Source organism: Amblyomma maculatum, chromosome 5, assembly GCF_055883805.1.
Source record: "Amblyomma maculatum isolate TAMU_Amacu chromosome 5, ASM5588380v1, whole genome shotgun sequence".
NCBI lineage: Eukaryota > Metazoa > Arthropoda > Arachnida > Ixodida > Ixodidae > Amblyomma > Amblyomma maculatum.
The window spans coordinates 80,063,906-80,079,796 of record NC_139348.1 but is presented as its reverse complement, the minus strand read 5'-3'; the positions used below and the strand labels follow the sequence as shown (position 1 = coordinate 80,079,796).

Below are 15,891 nucleotides of genomic sequence, written 5' to 3'. Positions count from 1 at the left end.
TACCTTCATTCTCAAGAAGGCTTCTGATGTTGTAATCTCTGTCTGTTCCGTGTCACGGAAACTCGTGCACGCCTGAATTTCTTTACTTGAAGCAGTCCTGTGTGCCAAAGCAGTAAAGTGTATTTGCAGAAAATTTACTCTACCAACTTTTTTTCCTGACACTGACATGCATCGCATTTATGTGCACTTTTACGAAGAATGTGTTCTTGTACAAAGAAGAGACTGTCAAGCATTGTATTTTTATTTATTTTCGACGAATTGTATAATAAATGATCCTGTATTGCTGCTGAGCAAAACTGAGTTTGTGCATTTTATGAGTTGATTTATTCCACTTTGAACTATTGACATTTTACTTTCATGTAATGCCAATTTCTTGCCATTTTTGTAACTTGCCTGATAGGGCTTTTGAAAGTAAAAAAAAAAGCCCCGAAGTGTTAAATATATGTAATATAATCATGGCGGTAGCTTGCAACGTGAATAGCTTATTACTAGATCAAATAGAGTTTATGCACCACAGTGATGACAAAATTTTACATCAATCGCTTCCAATCAGTCAGAAAACGGTTCTTATATGTGTAAGCATGCAAACCGACTCCTTAAGGCACGAAGCTACAAACTGGGGTGAGAATTCCCGGCCAAGCTTCGTAAATAACTGTAGACGCAGTATATTAGTTCCTACTGGTAACACGAGCGAGCGAATCTAATTTATTTCACGCCAACATGCAGCTTATAGGGAGAGAGCGAGTGTGGTGAAGTCCACTTCCAGGACGATCTGACTTGCGTGACGTCACGCCGCCGTGCGGGGGCCTTCAGTCTTCTAGGTGGTGTTGACCAGCCCCGTAGGGCCAGGAACTGCTACCCTTCACCACCTCACTATGTTAGTCGACGAGCCATTTCAGGTGGCACAGCATAGGCCAAGCTGCGCATGCGCGAGGAGCTACATATGAGAGCCAGCAGCTGGTGCGTCAGAGCTACCATCGCGGTCGCGCGCCGCCGTGCGCTGCAGCAGTGCCGGAGCAATGACGTCATAACAGCAGTCGGCGCCACTTAAACGTAGAAATTAAGGTCGACGGCAAAACCGTACCAAAAGTGCGGCAAATCAGAATCCTCGGACTTTTTATTCAAGAGGACGGGTATAACGACGGAACAATAAAAAAACTCACTACCTACGCGACGCAAGTAACGGGGATATTTAGGAAGATTGCATTCAAAGGCAGACGCCTCAAAGAGACTGATGCAGGCGTACGTAATAAGTCGAATATGCTATGCCACACCGTTCCTCAACATCAGGACCAATGAAAAAGATAAGATAGACGCACTCATCAGGCGTTGCGTCAAGAGGGCGCTGGGTCTACCCATCTCCTCTTCTACGGAACGCCTGATAAAAATGAGAGTGCATAATAGCTGGACGGAACTTGCTGAAGCGGTGAGAATCGCCCAACATGAGAGATTAAGTAGGTCGAGCACGGGTCGAACCATCCTAGAATGGGTGGGTCGAAAATAGATAGGGGTACAGCCGACAAGGTTGTCTTACCGCCACAATCTCGCGAGAACATCATTGTCCGTCCTCTCCCCCGCAACATGCACCCAGAATATCACAAGGAGAGAAGGGAGAAGAGAGCAGAAGCACTGGTTAAAAGTGCAAAAGAATTCAGAGTAAAAGAAGTTGCCTACGGAGACGCTGCAAGCGGCCGATCAGGGGCGGCAGTCGCCGCGGTAGTCGATGGTAGCGGCGCACCAGTCGTCTCCGCCACCATCCGAAGCAGAAACATAGACACGGCTGAAGAGGTCGCAATAGCGCTCGCTTGCGTCGGCACGAAGGCTAGATTGATCTTTAGCGATAGTAAAACTGCTCTCTGGAATATCGGAAAAGGCAGGGTTTCGCAAGAAGCCGCCCGAATTATAAAAGCTGCGGCTAAACGATCGCAAAATCACCCTAATTTGGGTCCCAGCACACACGTCTGTCCCCGGCAACGAAGCGGCCCGTGATTTAGCCCGAGATCTCTACTTCCGGGCAAACGCGGAGCCGCCCGACTGCCAGGCGATGGACGAACGTTTGCAAACCTATAAAGAAATAATCGAAAATTATAGATTAGGAAGACGTCTAATGCCACCGCCGGATCCTAGCTTAAATAATAGAGGCCATAGCCTGGCGGCGATTACAAGCCGTGAAATTTCCCGAACCCTGTCTGGTTGTTTCACACCCAGATAGATGAGAGAAAAGATGATAAATGTAAAGCCTGCGAAGCGAGGGGGACCCTCGACCATATACTTTGGGAATGCCCTAAGTCACCAGGCGCTAGGGACATCAAAAGTAGAGAAGCCTGGGTAACCTTGCTGCGAAGCGACGTCCCCGCTGACCAGCAGAAAGCCGTCCGCCTGGCGGCTGAGGCCGCGAATAACCAATGTATATTCGCCAGTCCTTAGTCGCGGAGGTTCCAGCCCCCGTTCCTCAGGCCTGCGTGCCAGGAGCAGGGAGTAGGGGGCCTCCTAAATTGGTGGAAATTAGTTTTTAATCAATCAATCAATCGGCGCCAGCTGCGCATCACCCTTTCCGTTGGTTGTGCGAAGAGGTGTGTGATGTATATATAGCTAGGAGCGCGAGGCCAGTATCAAGCGGGAGGTGATGGTGAAGGCTGGCAGTTCCAGGCCCTACAGGGTTGGGACAGTAGGTGAATGCCGCTTGCGGCGAGAGCTAGCCAGCCACTGAATTTTATCTGTTGTAGGCCGTCTTTGCACCCGCCACTGCTTCGGTGGTGGACGACGGCTCTTGCAGTGCCCGTCTTTCCGTTCCTCTTCTTTTTCCTTTCTTCTCTATTTTCTCTTCCGTCCGCACGAGGCAGCGGAGGCGGCTCAGCTACAGAGCCAGTAGCAGGCCCGTGCATTTTCTTTTCCTTCTTTCTACAGCCACAAAACAGAATCGAGGAGAGGGATGAGGGGTGGCTGGTCCTGGCCCCGATGGAGGCAGGTCACGCGAGCGAAAGACCCTTCGCCTCACCCAGGCTTACATCATAAGCCGCACCGTATATGCCCTTCCATACCTACCCCTCCGACAGAAGGAGACCGGGTAAGCGCGCTCCTGCGGAGTTGCACGAAGATGGCTCTACGCCTTCCCCCCAGCACATCCAACGATCGGCTTCTCAAACTCGGTGTCCACAACACCTTTGAGGAACTTACAGAAGCCACCTTTACAGCACAAATATACCGTCTATCGAACTCAGAGGCTGGCCGCGCTCTATTATCCAAATTAAACCTAAACCCGATTACACACACTACCAAGGGCGTCCCCCTTTCTTCTATCTTCCCCTCTAATCTCAATATACCCCCCTCCCCAAAAACATGCACCCTGAGCGAGATGGGAACCGCAGAATAGCAAGGGCTCGGGCCCTCCACAAACAGTATAGCGAGGACCATGCGGTGGTCTATGTGGACGCAGCGGAATATACGTCAGTCCACCGTGTGGCCCTGGCGGTAGCCGACAATCAAGCAAAACTTCTAACTTCCAGCTCAATCATCACCAATTTGGCCATAGAGGCAGAAGAGGCAGCCATCGCGCTTGCTCTGACCTCTACATCTGCCAACATAATTATCTCTGACTCCAAATCTGCCATTCTCAACTATGCCAATGGGTACATATCTCGCACCGCTGCTCGCTTACTACGCTTCTGGCAGCCCCGGCACCCTGTAACCCTTATCTGGACGCCAGCACATGCCGGCCTCCCTGGCAACGAAGAGGCTCATTCTCTAGCCCGAGGTCTCACATTCCGGGCAGGAGGAGATGAGCCCCTTCTACAGGCCGAGGAGCGTCTGCTCTCCTTCCGCGATATCCTCTCATATTACCGGAACAAACGAAGAGAATACGCACCCCCAGCCCCGGTCCTCACCATAGCGCAGGCCGCACACTGGCGACGACTACAAACTCGCACTGCTCCATACCCCATACTACTACATGCCAGATACCCAGACCAATTTCCCTCCTCATGCAAACTTTGCGGCAAACCAGATTTCCTACACACCCTCCTCACATGCCCCACCTTCCCTCATCCCCCATCACCGACACTGGCGGAGTCTTACTGGGAAACTCTACTGACCACCCCTTCTGCTCAAGACCAGCGCCGGATCATCTCCAGTGCTATGAGAAGGATAGCGCTCCAAGGGCTATCCTTCGCTTTGTAAGGGTGCCCTCCTCACAATGAGGGAGCACCCAAGTGCCATGTAGGGGGCTTCGCCCCCACTATTTATATCATTGGCATTAAATGTTTTTTACCTACCCTCCGCCACTTGCGGCGATGTCTAGCCTGCCACCGAATTTTTATCTGTTGTAGGCCGTCACTGCTCCCGCCACTGCCTAGGGGATGGACAACGGCTGTTGCGGCGCGCGTCTTTCTCTCCCTCTTCCGTTCTCTACTTTGTCTGCACGAGGCAGATACGCCTCAGGAGGCCCGCGCCGCCGGAGTGGTGCAGTGGTAAGACGCCCGACTACTGTGCCGGAGTACCCGGGCTCGAACCCGACCTCGGCGGCGGCGTTTCGACGGAGACGAAACGAAGAGGCGTCTGTGTGCTGTGCGATGTCAGCGCACTCACATTAAAGATACCCAGGTGGTCGAAATTACTCCGTAGCCCTCTACAATGGCCCCTCTCTCTTTTCACCTCACTCCCACCTTCCTCCCTTCCCCTACGGCGCAGTTGAGGTGTTCACAGAAAACAAGTGAGACAGTTCCCGCGCTTCTCCCTTCCTATAAATCAATCACGTCTCAGGCCTCCTCCCGAGCCCACGTATGCATCTTTGACTTGTCATACTATTATCGTTATATGATGCAGTGGTAAGACGCCCGACTACTGTGCCGCAGTACCCGGGTTCGAACCCGACCTCGGCGGCTGTATTTCGATGGAAACTAAACAAATAGGCGTCCGTGTGCTGTGCGATGTCAGCGCACGTTAAAGATCCCCAGGTGGTCGAAATTACTTCGTAGCCCTCCACTATGGCTCCTCTTTCCCCCTCTGTCACCGCCGGGGTGGCGCAGTGGTTACGGCGCTCGACTACTGTTCCCAAGGACGCGGGATCGAATCCCGGCCTCGGCGGCCACTTTTCGATGGAGGCGAAAAGCAAGGCGCCCGTATGCTGTACGATGTCAGTGCACGTGCAAGAACCCCAAGTCAGTGCAAGAACCCCAAGTGGTCGAAATTTCCGGAGTCCTCCACTACAGCGTCTCTCATAGCCTGAGTCGCTTTCAGAGGTTAAACCCCACAAACCAACCAACCGATCTTTTTCCCTTTTCACTCCCGCCTTCCTCCCTCCCCTTGCGGCGCGGTTCAGGTGTCCACCGAAAACAAATGAAAGTTACCATGCCTTTCCCTTCCTATAAATCAATAAAATCAATCAGAGCGCTTTTTCTTTTCTATAATTCAGAGGTGGCTCAGCTACAGAGGCAGCAGCAGGCCTGTGAATTTGCTTTTCCTTCTTCCTACAGCCCCAACAGGCAGTGGGCTGTTGCTGGCCCAACAAGGCTGGAACTGATAGGTCACTGCTGCTTTTCATTTCATTTTAATACCTTAAAGACCCCTTTCGGGGTATTACATAAAGGGTGGGTTAACAAATATGTTAGATTTATAATGCTCGAATGTGAAGTTACAGTTGTCGCAACCATCGATAGGCAGGTGATGATAGCAATGACTTGGGGAAGGCAGGGAAAAAATGCTTGCTGCAAGGGCAAACCTGCCATCATATTTCTATATGTTATAGGCCGTCATTGCACCCGCTACCGTTTCGGTGAAGGACGACTCTTGCTACGCGCGTCTTTCTCTCCCTCTTCTTTTTCTTCCTTCTCTACTTATAAATAAATCAGTTTTTTTTCTGTGCGCCCGAGGAGGTGGCCCCCCGCCCCGCCGGGGTGGTGCAGTGGTAAGACGCCAGACTACTGTGCCGGAGTACCCGGGTTCGAACCCGACCTCGGCGGCTGCGTTTCGATCGAGGCGAAACAAAGAGGCGTCCGTGTGCTGTGCGATGTCAGCGCACGTTAAAGATCCCCAGGTGGTCGAAATTACTCTGAAGCCCTCCACTACGGCTCCTCTCTCTTTCCCCGTTCACTCCCACCTTCCTCCCTTCCCTTACGGTGCGGTTGAGGTGTCCACAGAAAACAAGTGAGACAGTTACCGCGCCTTTCCCTTCCTGTAAATCAATCAAATCAATCAGGAGGTGGCCCTGTAATGGGGCTTGGACAGGTAGGTCACCGCCGCTTCCAGAGGCGCTTGCCTGCCACCAACTTTTTATCTGTCCGAGGCCATCATTGCACACACCACCGCTTCGGTGGTGAACGACGGCTGTTGCGGCGCGCGTCTTTCTCTCCTTCTTTTTCTTTCTTCTTCGACTCCCCTGAGGGGGCTGGGACAGGTAGGTCACCACCACTTGCGGCGGGGGCTAGCGCCTACCACCGATTCTTTGTCTGTTCCAGGCCGTCATTGCACCCGCCACCGCTTCGGTGGACGACAGCGTTGTTACGGCGCGCGTCTTTCTCTCCCTCCTCTTTTTGTTCTCTATTTTCTCTTCTGTCTGCACGAGGCAGCGGTGGTGGCTCAGCTACAGAGCCAGTAGTAGGCCCGTGCATTTTCGTTTCCTTCTTCCTACAGCCACAACAAAGGAGGTGGCCCCGCCGGGGTGGAGCAGTAGTAAGATGCCAGACTACTGTGCCGGAGTACTCGGGTTCGAACCCGACCTAGGCGGCTGCGTTTCGATGGAGGCGAGACGAAGAGGCATCGTGTGCTGTGCGATGTCGATGTCAGCACACGTTAAGGACCCCCAGGTGGTCGAAATTACTCTGTAGCCCTCCACCACGGCTCCTCTTTCCACTTTCACTCCCACCTTCTTCCCTACCCTTACGGTGTGGTTGAGGTGTCCACAAAAACAAGTGAGACAGTTACTGCGCCCTCCACTTACTATAAATCAGGCAGCAAAGGTGGCTCTGCTACAGAGCCAGCAGCAGGCCCATGCATTTTCTTTTCCTCTTCTTTGAGTGCCAGCAAGAGAATTGAACAACTATGGAGAGGGGAGCCCGACGGCGTATTTGGGTTTGCTCGGTACGGACGCTCTGCAAGGGACAAAACGACAGATGAGACGAAGAAAGCGGGCTGTTCCGACTAGCATCTACCGCCCCCAGGAGCCGAGCGGCCTAGCGATTAGCGGCGCATGCTTTTTCAATGGGCGTCACGTTAGACGCGGCACTAGCTTGAGAGAGCCTATAATACTATTACTATTACTACTACTACTACTACTACTACTACTACTACTAAATAATAATAATAATAATACACAAAGTAATATTTCTCTGCTAATGGTTATTATTGTTATTATTATTATTATTATTAGTAGTAGTAGTAGTAGTAGTAGTAGTAGTAGTAGTAGTATAGACGGCCGAATTAACTGGCTAAATATTATCTTCACAGTTTTAATTAATAGTAATAATAATAATTGGTTCACAGGAAGGGAAAGGCGCAGTATCTGTCACACTCGTGTCTGTGGACACCTGAACTACTCCGAAGCCCTCCACTATGGCTCCTCTTTCTCTCTTTCCACATTAACTCCCACCTTCATCCCTTCTCTTACGGCGCGGTTCAGGTGTCCACAGACACAAGTGTGACAGATACCGCACCTTTCCTTTCCTGTGAATCAATTACTATTATTATTAATTAAAACTGTGAAGATAATATTCTGATAAGATAATAGAAGCCAGTTAATTCTCCCGTTACATACAGACAATTCAGTGCCAACTTCGTGAAACGAGTCTTCCTCTATACTACTACTACTACTACTACTACTACTACTACTACTACCACTACTACTACTACTACCAGTACTACTACTACTACTAATAATAATAATAATAATAATAATAGTAGTAGTAGTAGTAGCAATTGTAGTAGTAGTAGTATAGGCTTTCTCAAGCTATTGCCGCGTCCAGCGTGACGCCCATTGAAAAAGCATGCGCCGCTAATCGCTAGGCTGCTCGGCTCCTGGGGGCGGTAGATGCTAGTCAGAACAGCACGCTTTCTTCGGCTCTTCTGTCGTTTTGTCCCTTGCGGAGCCACCGTACCGAGCAAACCCAAATACGCAGCCCGGCGGCTGCTCAGCGGTGCAGAAGAGTGGAGAAGTTAAACTGATCCGATCCCGAGTAGGTTTCCTGGCTGGTGGCAGCCGCTAATAGAAGGAATGAGAGCAAGAGAGCAAATCATAAGCATAGCCATACAGCTTTTCGCAACTCAACTAGATTTAACCGGAGGTGAACTACTGCCAATTTTCTCTGCGCTATACTTGTCTGCTCCAACCGAAGGAACAGTTCGAGGCGAAGAAGCCGACAAACACTCACTTCCACTATCGAGAATCATTGCAGACAAGCGCGAACGCACCAAGACGCTGAGCACAGATCCGCGAATTTCGTGGCTGCCTTGCATTTATCGAGGGGATCTGGACCCCAATAACCCGAATTTACGAATGGCGGTGGTGGTGGTAAAAACTTCATTTTCCAGCAGATACAGAGTAGGCATCAACCTACCCTCCTACATGACGGCCTGGAGCCCTTGGACCCGGCGTCGTGTTCGGCCAGTCGGATTACACCGCGTCGGCCGCCGTCTCGACTCTTTGTTGTAGTGGGTATGCTCCTACCACCGCACATTTCCACTTTTAAGGCGAAACCCTTTAATGGCTCATACTGTTGTTGCGACTGAAGGAAGAAGGAAAAGAAAATGTACGGGCCTGCTACTAGCTCTGTAGCTGAGCCACCTCTGCTGCCTCGTGCGGACAGAAGAGAAAATAGAGAAGAAAAACAAAAGGGAGAGAAAGACGCGCGTCGCAACAGCCGTCATCCACCACCGAAATGGTAGCGGCTGCAAAGACAGCCTACAACAGATAAAAAATTGACGACAATTACGTTAATTCTTAATGTGAAATTTGAGCGCTGCATATTAGGTGTTTCAGCTTTTCAATGCATTAAGGCAAAGAATTCAAACAAGACATGTGCGTACAATCCCAGACAACTTTTATTTTTCACACATATTTTTTAACGAAACACTGCACTAACAGTTCTTGACTGTCATAAAGGAAGCTTTGTGGATCGGGAGGTCACGGGAGGCGGCGCGTGGGCCCATAGGAACATTGCGCGGCGAAGAGATTGCGACTGACCGATGCCGCTAGCAGGTCAATCAACGTGGCTCTGCGTTTCGGCTTGAGATGCATGCACCGTGGTCCGCTGACGCCGAGCCGGCGCTTCGGCAACCGGAGAGCACTGTCGCCGCCACACAGGAAGAGGGAGGCAGGGGGAGGGGTACACGCCGCGATGATCGGTGGTGGGAGGAGCGCGCGCAGCAACCGGAGAACACCAGGGAGGGGGAGGAGATACACTAGCGTCGAGCGGTGGCGGGAGCGGGCCCTGCCTCGGCTGCGGAGCTGGTTACATGGGACAACGGCACAGTAGTCGAGCATTACCACTGCACCACCCCGGCGGAGCACACAGGAATGGGTGCCAAGGAGCTGCGCTCTAAAATACTGTAGAAGGCTAGCCCCCGCTGCAAGCGACGTTGACCTACCACTCCCAGCCAGGAGCAACCACCAACTCGAGGGTAAATTGAAAATGTCTCGTTCAATGCGACAAATTGCAAAATATTGAAAACAACTGACAGAATGTGCAAGTCTTGATTTTGAAAAATGTTCGGTGTTATAGCTTGTGAATTAGGCACTTATTTACAAGCTATTACAGCAATTATTTTTCAGAATCGACTTCCACCAGCCAGGAGTAACCGCCAACACGAGGGGGTGGCAGTTCCTGGCCCTACGGGGCTGGGGTGGTAGGTCAACGCCGTTTGCGGCGGGAGCTAGCCATCCACCGAATTTTTATATGTTGTAGGCCGTCATTGCACCCGCCACCGCTTAGGTGGTCGACGACGGCTGTTGTTGCGGTGCGCGTCTTTCTCTCCCTCTTTTCCTTTTTTAGAGCGCAGCTCTTGCGCTCGTTCCTGGGTTTCGCGTCGGCGTCGGCCTCGTAACCAGCGCCTCCCAACTCATCCCCCAGTTACAGCCGGCGCTTGGCAACCGAAGGAGGGGTCGCCGGAGGAGGCGCTAGCAGCGACTGTCTGATGCCGCTGCCGCCGCTAGCGAGTCAAGACGTGACCGCGTAGATAATAATAATAATTGGTTCACAGGAAGGGAAAGGTGCAGTACCTGTCACACGAGTTTGTGGACACCTGAACCGCGCCGTAAGGGAAGGTAGGTGGGAGTTAAAGTGTAAAGAGAGAAAGAGGAGCCGTAGTGGAGGCCTACGGAGTAATTTCGACCACTTGGGGATCTTTAACATGCGCTGACATCGCACAGCACACGGACGCCTCTTCGTTTCGCCTCCATCGAAACGCAGCCACCGAGGTCGGGTTCGAACCCGGGTATTCCGGACAGTAATCGGGCGTCTTACCACTGTACCACCCCGGCGGGGCATGACCACGTAGAAAAACTGATTTATTTTTTATAGGAAGGGAAAGGCGCGGTAACTGTCTCACTTGTTTTCTGTGGCCACCGCAACCAAGCCGTAAGGGAAGGGAGGAAGGCGAGAGTGAAAGTGGAAAGAGAGAAAGAGGAGTCGTAGTGGAGGGCTACGGAGTAATTTCGACCACCTAGGGATCTTTAACGTGCGCTGACATCGCACAGCACACGGACGCCTCTTTGTATCCTGTTCCTCTCGCTCGTAATGCGTCCCACGGCTGTGACAACCTCGCGAGGCACTTGTATAGATCTCGTCTTTGAGAATCAAGCATTGGTGTACCAAGTCGAACATATATCAGTCTATTTCTCCGACCACAAAGCTTCCTTCATGACTGTCAAGAACTGTTAGTGGAGTCTTTGTTAAAGGAATACGTGCGAAAAATAAAAAAAATATTCTGTGATAGCGCATACATGTGTTGCTCGATTTCTTTGCCTCAATCTATCGAAAAGGTGAAACAGCTTATTTGCTGCGCTCAAATTTCGCATTAGGAAGTAACGTAATCGTCGGTAATTTTTTGTTTAATGCAACAGGGCTATTTTAACCTATGCCACCTGCACTAGTGCAGCAAACCTCATTGGAGTTTTTCTATTTTCTGTCCGCACCAGGCAGCGGAGGTGGCTCAGCTAGAGCCAGTAGCAGGCCCGTGCATTTTCTTTTCCTTCTTCCTAGAGCTACGACCACCAACTCTACAAAAGCTGTCCGCGTGAGTGAGGCACTGATTGGTCGACACAGAAGTGACTTCACAAGCCGCCGAATTCAAAACCACCAACCGAATTCTCATCTTCTCTAGCGGTCTTGCCATCTGCGATCACACACTCGAAGCGCATCAAGAACGCCAAGCAACAGAATCGATGGTGTACCGTCTAAACGCACTATTGTCAGATAAAGTGTGAGATACAGCGCCTTCCTACCCTATCCTCCCGCCAGCATCTGAGTCAGGTAGTCGACTGGGATCGGTTCCGCCACTCACGGCAACCTACCCCCACCTCCATCTCAGATCTTTCTCATCCGCCACCTCTACCGTCCCTACCCCTACTCACTTCTCCACGGCTGACAGCCGCCTCCTTCACCTATGGGGGCCGCATCGTTCCCTGCACCGCCGCTGGCTTTCACAAAAGCACAAGCGCTCTCTACGCCTCTGCTTTGCATGCCTGGCTATGGAAATTGAGCAGCACGGCTCATATTTCACCAGGCAGCAGTGAGGCCAGACCTGCGACCGCATGGCCGGTAACCTCGTTCTGAGGGATACGTGGACGCTCCTACGTGTCCTCCTTGACCCGTCGCATAGCAAGGCCACAGAATGCAGGGATGTGACGCGCCTCCTACAATCCTCACTACTATTCGATTCCGATTTCCTTCTTGCACTTCGAGATCGCTATCTCTGCACTTCCCCTATGTCCCCCCTCCCTTCCTACATCGGTACCCTTAATTCCGCGTTTGACGCAGATATCACTTTGGGGAAGGTTTGTGCGGCGCTACATAAGCTCCGCACCACTTCCGCACCAGGAACAGACCAAATTTCTAACAAGGCCCTCCGTAACCTGGACACATCATCCCGAGAGGCCATTACGGACCTCTTTAACATTGGCACGAAAGCACTGTCTTATGAGTGAACCCAGGCTAAAGTAATCTTCATCCCCAAGCTTGGCAAACCCATAGTCATTCAAAATCTCCGTCCTATTTCCCTCACCTCGTCTCGGTAAGCTCTTTGAGCACGTCGTTCTAGACCGCTTGCAAAGCTTCCTCGAGGACAAGTATTTTTTCCCAGATTCGATGTTCGGCTTTCGCCCATCCCTCTCTATCCAGGATGTCATGCTCCAGCTCTCCAAAGAGGTCCTTCAGCCTCTTCACATCAAGCGCACTCGCGCGATCATGGCACTGGACTTGACAAAAGCATTTGACGTCTTCCATACCGCCATCCTAGACACCCTTTCTACTCTTATGTTGGTTCCCGGATCCATGATTACATCAAGGCTTTTCTTGCCCATCGTACGACTGAGGTCTCATTCGGCCCCCTCTCCACTCCCGCTTTCCCTCTTGGAAATCGAGGTACTCCCCAGGGTTCTATTCTCTCCCCTTCTCTTCAACATCACCCTTTTCCCAATGGCACATGCTCTAGCTACCATTCCTAATGTCTCCCATGCTTTCTGTGCTGATGATATCACCCTCTGGGTGACTACTGGCAATCTTGGAGAGGTGGAATTAAGCTGCTCTCCAGGTGGGCGCGGACACGGTCGCCGATTATGCTCGCACGGTCGGGCTAGCTTGTTGCCTGTCCAAGTCGGAGCTCCTGCTCCTCCTGGCTCGAGGCATAGTTCCAACTACATTTCCTAATCTTAATGTCACTATCGACGAACATCCCATCTCTTCTGTCTCTTTCTCCAATCCAATGACAAACACACTATCCTTTCCTGCCTTAGTACCACCATCCAGCAATGGCACGGCTGATCCGACGGGTCGCTAAACGACACCATGGCATGCGCGAGCATGATCTCTGCCATCTTGCACAGGCCTTTGTGCTAAGGCGCCTTGTCTACTCCCTCCCCTACCTCTCTGTCTCATGCCAAGGAAGACAAGGTCAATTGTATCATCCGCCAAACTTATAAGTCGGCTCTCGGGCTTCCCACTTTCACCCCCACTTCTTGTCTGCTGGCGATGGGCTTCCACAATAGTCTCAGAACTTGTGGAGGCCCATCGCGGAGCACAACTCGATCGTTTATCTCGCACCACCCATGGCAGAGCCCTTACTTTTCTTCGCTTGACCCCTGTCTGTGTCACCCATCCCTAGCCCAGCTCCCTCTTCTCCATGCTCACTGTCAAGCCCCTTCCGAACATGCACCCTGAGCATCATTCCGCTCGCCGATCTACCCGCGTTTCCACCCTCTGGTGTCAGTACAGTACACGGTCTGACGCCGTGTATGTTGATGCGGCACCCTACCTCTCGCATCTCGCCTATGCCCAGGCCACCGTTTCCAATACACGAACCCGCCTCTCCGTCGCCACTATCCCTGCTCTCATTTCCACTGCCACAGAGGAAGCAGCCATCGCCCTCGCCATTGCCAGCAAACCGGCCCTTTTCATATTTAGCGACTCTAAGACCACAGTACGCAACTTTGCAAGGGGTAGAATCTCTTCCTCTGCGCTCAATATTCTTAAGCACTCCTCCCCTTCCCGTCCTATCTAATTCTTCTGTGTTCCGGCTCACGCGGGGCACCCTAGAAATGAGGCGGCAAATTCTATCGATCGCGAGATGACCGATCGAGCTGGCACTCTCCACCCATGATGGACACTCGTGACTCCCTCCTCACCTTCCATGACATCACCCTCCACTACCGCAACTCCCGATTATCCCTTCCTCCCCCTCACAAGTCTCTATCTAAAACTGAACAGAATACGCGGTGCCCTTTACAGGCCCTTTCCTCTCCCCTGTATGCCTTGCCCTTATTCATCCCGGTGCCTTCTCGCCCCAATGCACGCTTTGCAGCTCTCCCCGAGCAGGCTATGCTCACATTCTGTACTCTTGTCCGGCGCACTTTCCCCCGTCTCCTGGCAAATAAACAGCCCGCAGCTGTGGGAGGCTGCTTTGGCCAGCTCGGAGCCGCATATTCAACAGCGGCTTACGACCTGGGCAGCGGAGGTCGCCGCCAGGCATGACCTGGAGGCCACGACCAGCAGCGGGAAGGCCCGCCATTTACAGGCCCACTTTCCTCTCCCCTGCATGTCTTGCCCTTATTCACCCCGGTGCCTTCTCGCCCCAATGCACGCTTTGCAGCTCTCCCCGAGCAGTTATGCTCACATTCTGTACTCTTGTCCAGCGCACTTTCCCCCGTCTCCTGGCAAATAAACAGCCCGCAGCTGTGGGAGGCTGCTTTGGCCAGCTCAGAGCCGCATATTCAACAGCGGCTTACGACCTGGGCAGCGGAGGTCGCCGCCAGGCATGACCTGGAGGCCACGACCAGCAGCGGGAAGGCCACCCACAGAACGGCGGCAACATAATTTTATTTTTTTGGCCTTCACTGAATAACGTTTTTACCACCTTCCTTGCCCCACCGGGGTGGTGCAGTGGTAAGACGCCCGACTACTGTCCCGGAGTATCCGGGTTCGATCCCGACCTCGGCGGCTGCGTTTCGATGGAGGCGAAACGAAGAGGCGTCCGTGTGCTGTGCGATGTCAGCGCATGTTAAAGATCCCCAGGTGGTCCAAATTACTCCGTAGCCCTCCACTACGGCTCCTCTTTCTCTCTTTCCACTTTCACTCCCACCTTCCTCCCTTCCCTTACGGCGCGGTTCAGGTGTCCACAGCAACAAGTGTGACAGATACTGCGCCTTTCCCTTCCTGTGAACCATTATTATTATTATTATTATTGTTACCACCTTCCTTTCCTATAAACCTGATAGAATTACATGTAGCACTGCAACGAACACTGAGAAAAGGCAAACATTGAGAGGCAAATGATACGAGAGGAAGGGTAAGGTTTCGTCATTCTCCTTTTAAGAGACATCTAAAAGGCCCTGTAATTTTTTTCTTCATAGCATATGCGCGCCGATCCAACTAGCTCAGGGTAACAGCTTGCATACAATTGCTCATTCCTCTGAGGAGGCATTGCGCCAAAAATAATACGAAAATATCGGCCAAAGCACCTGTACAGTACTGCGGCGTAACAGAACGACAAGCGTGAAGTAGGCGAATGGTTCGGCACTGGTTCAACAGCATGGCCGCTAGCGCTGGGCGAAGGCGGAAGTGACCAATGTGCAAGCCATGCACATACATCAGGCGCACAGGTAGCGGTAACGAATGTTCTCAGCGACGGCTGCCCTGTACAGCAGGAACAATTTATGTCCCTTCTACAACCACAATGAGGAGACGGCTATCACTTTAGCCATCTCTACCTCGGTTCCGCCAAAATTATATCTGACTCTTAAACAGCGATCCTAATTTTCAGCTTCGAACGTATCTCGGAAAGCTTGCTAACCAGCTCTGACCCAAAGGCTCAGCTCTTCCTGGTCACAAGAGCTCGCAAGCTGTCGAGAGCCGGTGGTGGCCTCGAATGGGGGCGCCAACCGCTCGTCAGCCTCGACTGAAGAAGCGAAAAGATCCCCAAGCATTTGTTAAAGTTTACTCACTCACTCCCTCCCCAGATGTGGCACTCCGTTACTGGGAACAGATCATGTCCAGCTCATCGCTGCAAGCTCAGTGACTCACGTTCACCGATGCCACCACCAGGCTCGCCCTCCAGGGGCTTGCACACCATTTGTAATTGAAGACCCTGAGCGTGGGCCCCTCCCACGGGACATGAGGGGGCTTTGCGCCAATAGCCGAGGCGCAGCTCACTACACAAATGGAGCCTCTACCGCCAAGACAGGCCGCAGTA

The 15,891-nt window shown here is 52.0% G+C and overlaps 1 protein-coding gene across 1 annotated transcript in view; it reads right to left on the bottom strand.

Annotated features, from left to right (window-relative positions):
- The window catches only part of LOC146188572 (uncharacterized), a 74,542-nt gene that overhangs the window by 15,836 nt on the left and 42,815 nt on the right, over nt 1–15,891 (bottom strand). The gene's annotated exons all lie outside the window — the stretch shown is intronic.